A 7274-nucleotide genomic window follows, 5' to 3' on the forward strand; every position below is an offset into this window, starting at 1 on the left:
TAAAGATTTGAGTGAAAAATTATGGTAGGCTCTGTTTAGGCAGTCAGGATAGCTAGATTCTCCAATATAGTCTCCCACTGCACTCACGGGAAAGTAGTAGATTCTCCAAGAACCACACATCCACTCCACCCAAAAAGGAACAAACCATAGCTAGAGCCAGTGCTGGGCTCATTAAGCTTCATAGCAGGAAATCTGAGGCTATACTGAGGCCGCATAGGCCCAATGTAGGCCCTTGGAAGCTGGAAAAGAGGGCCACCTAGTGGCAGTTGAGCATAGGTCAGTGAAATAGGTCAGCACCGCTCCTGAACAAGGTCCAGTGTGAAACTTATTTTTTTGTGTTCCCTTTGTAACATGCTGTAAGGGTGTATAACCACATTTAGTAAAAAAGAACATTACTGGATTTAATCCAGTGGCGTTATACAATCAGTTACTTATACCCACATAGTCCCCAGGTCTTTAGCATATGATGCCTGGAAGCATAATATATACCTTTTGCAAGAATCACTCAGCTTTTCCCCTCCCCCTCCCCCTCTCTGTCTCCCTCCCCATCTCCCTCCCCCCTTTGCACGGTCCTCATCTCCCCTTTGCACGATCTCCCTCTGATGCCGAGCCGAGGCTGGACTGGACTGCCACCATCTCGGCTCCCTGCAGCCTCCCTGCCTGATTGCCCTGCCTCAGCCTGCCGAGTGCCTGGGATTGCAGGCGCGCGCCGCCACACCTGACTGGTTTTCGTATTTTTTGGTGGAGACGGGGTTTCGCCGAGTTGGCCGGGCTGGTCTCCCGCTCCTGACCTCGAGTGGTCTGCCAGCCTCGGCCTCCCAAGGTGCCGGGATTGCAGACGGAGTCTCGCTCACTCAGTGCTCAATGTTGCCCAGGCTGGAGTGCAGTGGCTTGATCTCAGATCGCTACAACCTCCACCTCCCAGCCGCCTGCCTTGGCCTCCCAAAGTGCCGAGATTGCAGCCTCTGCCCGGCCGCCACACTGTATACGAAGTGAGGAGCGTCTCTGCCTGGCCGCCCATCGTCTGGGATGTGAGGAGCCCCTCTGCCTGGCCGCCCAGTCCGGGAAGTGAGGAGCACCTCTTCCCGGCCGCCACCCCGTCTAGGAAGGGAGGAGTGTCTCTGCCTGGCCGCCCATCATCTGGGATGTGGGGAGCCCCTCTGCCCAGCCGCCCAGTCTGGGAAGTGAGGAGTGCCTCTTCCCGGCCACCACCCCATGTAGGAAGTGAGGAGTGTCTCTGCCTGGCCGCCCATCATCTGGGATGTGGGGAGCGCCTCTGCCCCGCCACCCCGTCTGAGAGGTGAAGAATGCCTCTGCCCGGCGGCAACCCGTCTAGGAACTGAGGAGTGTCTCTGCCCCGCCGCCACCCCATCTGGGAGGTGAGGAGCGTCTCTGACTGGCCGCCCTGTCTGAGAAGTGAGGAGCCCCTCCGCCGGGCAGCCGCCTGGTCCGGGAGGTGGGGGGCAGCCCCCGCCTGGCCAGCCACCCCGCCCGGCAGGTGGGGGGCAGCCCCCGCCCGGCCAGCCGCCCCGTCCGGGAGGTGGGGGGGCGCCTCTGCCCAGCCACCACCCCATCTGGAAGGTGGGGGGCCCCTCTGCCCGGCCGCCGCCCCGTCTGGGTGGTGGGGGGCCCCTCTGCCCGGCAGCCCCATCTGGGAAGTGAGGAGCCCCTCTGCCCGGCCACCACCCCGTCTGGGAGGTGTACCCAACAGCTCATTGAGAACGGGCCATGATGACGATGGCGGTTTTGTCCAATAGAAAAGGGGGAAATGTGGGGAAAAGAAAGAGAGATCAGATTGTTATTGTGTCTGTGTAGAAAGAAGTTGACATAGGAGACTCCATTTTGTTCTGTACTAGGAAAAATTCTTCTGCCTTGGGATGCTGTTGATCTATAACCTTACCCCCAACCCCCTGCTCTCTGAAACATGTGCTGTGTCCACTAAGGGTTAAATGGATTAAGGGCGATGCAAGATGTGCTTTGTTAAACAGATGCTTGAAGGCAGCATGCTCGTTAAGAGTCATCACCACTCCCTAATCTCAACTACCCAGGGACACAAACACTGCGGAAGGCGGCAGGGCCCTCTGCCTAGGAAAACCAGAGACCTTTGTTCACATGTTTATCTGCTGACCTTCCCTCCACTATTGTCCTATGACCCTGCCAAATCCCCCTCTCCGAGAAACACCCAAGAATGATCAATAAATACTAAAAAAAAAATAAATTAAAAAAAAAAAAGAGAATGTAGGCCAACAATAAGCCACAGGATAACATCTCTGTCTGCCCAAATCACATTATGCTGAGGAAGTTTAATAATAAAGGAGAATAATAAAGGAGCCAAGCAAGTTAATCTAAAAAAAAAAAAAAAAAAGAATCACTCAGCTTTTCTATACTTGGTAGCTGGTAGGTTATTAATTGGAGAAGTTGGGTTATTGCTTTCAGTAAGTGTAGGAAAGCAAGTAGCAGTGATAGCTACAAAATTAAAGATAGCTTTCCAATCTGCTTTTGAGGTTTTAGGGTGGCTTTCATTTCACAGAGAGGCATTGGCATTAATAAAAGTGTTTCCTAGGGTTTTTTTTTTTTTTTGGCATCAGTCCAGAAACCCAACAGTTGCTCTAGTTTTTCTTGTTAGAGCATGAGCCTTAGCTAAAGCCATCTATAAATTATGGTCCCATGGATTTCCCAGCAGGAAATACGGAAAAAATAGAAAAAAAGATAAGATAGTCATGATAGCAGAGAAGTCTTGATCCATGATCTTGAGAAAGCTGTCCATGTCTAGGATGCCATCTGCTTCTGGGGAGAAACTTCCCTACCTTAAGATCTCCAACAGGTGTATAATTCCAAGAGTTTGAAGGGGCTCTTTTGAGTTACAAGGTATGGACCAAAACTCGAGGCCCTGAAGTTTTACTGTGGGTGGTGAGAGAAGTACGTGATATAATCTCTTCTAATGGGATACAAGAGCAGTTTTTCTCAGATGGGACGTTATTTCCAGAAGACTCAATCTCTGAGTTCTAGATTGTGAAAGGTTGGTTGTACTCAGTGTATCACAAAAGGCTTTTACCTGGGGAAAACACACTTTCATATAATGGATTAAAGCTTTGCAGTATTTAGTTACAGCAAAGCTTATAAGAGCAGGAGATACATGAGAGTCTATTATTAAGGATATAGGTCTTCCCAGAACTAGTTTTTTGTCTACTCCATGATGAGTAATGGAGTACAGAGTTTTTAATAATGGAAGATTTAAGGACTCAGGAAGAACCAGGTGGCCATATGGGGCCTCCATGAGTCCACACTTAGCAATAAATTTATATCCTTTTAAATATGTTTTGGTTACCTAATGTTAAATAACAAGTTAATGGGTGCAGCACACCAACATGGCACATGTATGCATATGTAACTAACCTTCACGTTGTGCACATGTACCCTAAAACAAAGTATAGTAAAAAATTAAAAATAAAAAAAAATATGTTTTGGTTTGTCTATCTGTTCTAAGATGGCAGGTAGTAGGCAGTGCTAGTGTGCCTCTCCCACTTGGAAGGACAGAACAGTGTGTAGCAATTAACACTGAACTTTTATTCCAAGAACCACTGCAGGAAGTTACCAGGAAATCAAAAGAATTCGCAGATCCTATGAAAGAAGGAGCACACCACAGCAAAGTCTGTGAGACAGGCAAAAAACTGAATTCTCAGTGTAGGAAAAGGGGAGAACCTGCCTCTGAACACACATTCCTACTGTGGAATCTGAAAATCCAGATGATGGGAGAAGGCTTTAGCCTTACCTAGAGCTGGAATGGACTTAGGAAGCAGCACAAAATATAAAAGTAGAAGCAGCAGCAAGAAGAGCCTTGGAGGCATTCTCAGTCTCCAGCTTGAGCCCAGGGAAGCCATCCCTGACCATATCTAACAGGGGCCCTCAGGGAAGGCAGCCACCAAACTTAGGAAGGAGTCCCAGAGTGAAATAAGCTACCAACTGAGTTTTGTGGTAATTTCAAGTGGGCATGAGCACCCTTGAACAGAATCCAGGGGTGGGCGGACAAATGGAAACTAATGCAGATACAAGGGCAGAAGCTGGGCACCCAGCATTGCAGGCAGATGGGGAGGGGTGTGACCTGAAAGCCATGCTTTCTTCCTCAGCAGGGAAGCTCATGGCCCAGGGCAGGTCTGAGTTCTACACACCAGCTGCCTGGATCTAAACTCAGTGCTGTTAGTGGGGCACCATGGGAGCAAGACTGGCCTCACCAACTCTGTGGGAGCTGGACGAGGACTTTCACTATGAGCTAATCCCCACTCCCCTTGCAAACTCTACTGCACAGCAGAAGCAGCCATACTCCCCTCTAGAACATAACCCCATTGGCCTGAGATCCACCCCTCCTATCCCCCAGCAGGCCACGGCAGGCCTTGCCCAGGGAGAATCTGAACTCAGGCCCGCCCAACCCTGCCCCGACCTGATGGTATTTATCTACCTGCCTTGTAGCTTAACACAAAAGACATAAACTCTTGGAAGGCAGCTATGCTCACCACTATACCACCAACGCGTACAAAAGACATAAACTCTTGAGAGCCTTATGGCCCTGCCCATTGCCTGGGAAACCAGAATACTTCCCCTAGACAACTTAGGCCAAGCTCAAATGTCACTGCTACTACCACAGCTGGTGTTCTCTTGCAAGTGTCCCCTCCTGGCTGGAAGCCAGCCAACTCAGGCCATTACAGCAACTCTTGGCAGAATAACGCTTCTTCCAGGAAGGAGAAAACAACAGCTAATACCACTCACTGCAACACCCTGGCTAACTAAAGGTCCTGAGTCTGTCCACATGACAACTTCACCGCTAGCATAACCAGCATTCAAGAAAGCCAGCACACTGAGTCTATCTACAACCAAGAAATCTCACAGACTACATCACTCCCCTGCCACCTCCATCAGAACAGGTGTTGGTATCCATGCTGGGAAACCTGAAGACAGATCACATCACAGGACTCTTTGCAGACATTCCCCAGCACCAGCTCAGAGCCTAGCTGGGTGGCTAGACCCAGAAGAGGAATAACAATCACTTCAGTCTGGCTCTCAGGAAGCCCCATTCCTAGGGGAAGAGGGAGAGCACCACATCAAGGGGTCACCCCATGGGACAAAAGAATCCAAACACCAGGCCGTGAGTTCCAGATCTTTCTACTGGTGGGAAGTTTCTCACAGCAGAGACACAATTGCAGTGCTGGGTACAGTAGAGAAAGTCTGCACCTCTACCCCAACAGGCAGGTGGCCTGTGTGATTATGGAGGGCACTAGAGAAAGCATCCTTGTTCCCCCTGGCACTACACTGCAGACACAGCTGAAGCTTCTTCCACAGGAATGCAGCATAGAGGCAGCTATAGACAGCCTTGCTGGAACAATCCAGGGTAAGCACAAGCCCCACAGGAGAAGCACTCCCCCAGATTCAAGCCTGCACAAGAGGCAAGAAACATCAACATTCCTGTAGATGAAAAGAGGTCCTGACTGATCTGAATAGCTGAAACACTGGGACAGGAATGAGACTGTGAGGTGAATAGCTTGATGACCTGAGAAGGGAGCTGAGGTAGCTCCTACTCCTCACCCTGATAAAACCTCAGGACATCAAATTGTGAGCTCCCCCAGCCATCCTCATCAAGGCTGGGGCCTGAGCCCACCATTGGGATTATATCTATTCACCTGCTTTAGCTACAACTAGTACCTACCCAAGAATACCTCCCCTATTGGCCTGAAGCCTGAATCGTCAACTCAGTAAATAAAATACTGGGGAAAAATTAAACAAATAAATATAGACCGCAAGAGAATGAGATAAGCTTCAGGAGATCCCTGCCATTCCAACTTCATAGGAGACAGTGAACTTGCCCATATACCAAGTACATAACTACTACAATCAGCATCAGGAGAGCCAGCACACAAAGACTCTCTATAACTAAGGAACTCATACAGAGTCTTCACCCCTGCAAGCACCAAGAATCAAATTAGACTGGAATAAATATTAAGGTCTAATCCTTAAGAGGGAAAAAATAAATTAAAAAAGCACAATCCAATCAAAAATAAATTCAAGAACAATTTGAAGAAATAGTCTACCAAAAGGAACCAGAAAAGTAATTCTGATAATATGACAAAACAGGGTTCTATGATACCCCCAAAATATAGTAGCTCCCCAACAATGGATCCAAACAAACAAACAAAAAAATCTCTGAATTGCTGATAAAGAATTCTGAGGGTTGATAATTAAGCCACTCAATGAGAAGCCAGAGAAAGATGAAAACCAAATTTTCATTTTTTTAAAAGAAATTTAAAAAACAATACAGGATATGAATGAAAATTTTTTCAGAGAAATAGATATCATAATGAAAAAGCAATCACAACTCCTGGAAATGAAAGACATACTTACAGAAATACCAAATACAGGGGAAAGTTTCAACAATAGACTAGAACAAGTAGAAGAAAGAACTTTAGAGCTCAAAGACAAAGCTTTCATATTAACCCAATCAGACAAAAAAAAAAAAAAAGAAAGAAAAAGAATTTTAAAAAATGAACAAAGCCTGCAAGAAATATGGGATTATATTAAATGGCCGAAGTTAAGAATAATTGGTATTCCTGAGGAAGAGAAATCTAAAAGTTTGGAAAACTTATTTGAGGGGATAATTGAGGAAAACGTCAATGGCCTTGCTAGATATCTAGACATCCAAATACAAAAAGCTCAAAGAACTCCTGGGAAATTCATTGCAAACAGACCACCACCAAGGCACATAGTCATCAGCTTATCTAAAGTCAAGACAAAGAAAAGAATCTTAAAAGCTGTGAGACTGGCTGGGTGTGATGGCTCACATCTGTAATCCCAGGACTTTGGGAGGCCAAGGTGGGAGGATCAACTGAGGTCAGAAGTTCGAGACCAGACTGGCCAACATGGTGAAACCTCATCTCTACTAAAAATACAAAAATTAACCAGGCATGGTGGCACATGCCTGTAATCCCAGCTACTTGGGAGGCTGAGGCAGGAGAATTGCTTGAACCTGGGAGGCAGAGGTTGCAGTGAGCTGAAATCATGCCGTTGCACTCGAGCCTGGGCAACAAGAGTAAAACATCATCTCAGAAAAAAAAAAAAAAAATCTGTGAGACAAAAGCATCAGGTAACCTATAAAGGAAAACCTATCAGATTAACAGCAGATTTCTCAAAAGAAACCTTAGAAGCCAGAGAGGACTGGGGTCCTATCTTTAGCCTCCTTAAAGAAAATAATTGTCTACCAAGAATTTTGTATCCAACAAAACTAAGCT

The sequence above is a fragment of the Pan paniscus genome, chromosome 2, assembly GCF_029289425.2.
Source record: "Pan paniscus chromosome 2, NHGRI_mPanPan1-v2.0_pri, whole genome shotgun sequence".
NCBI classification, from domain to species: Eukaryota; Metazoa; Chordata; class Mammalia; order Primates; family Hominidae; genus Pan; species Pan paniscus.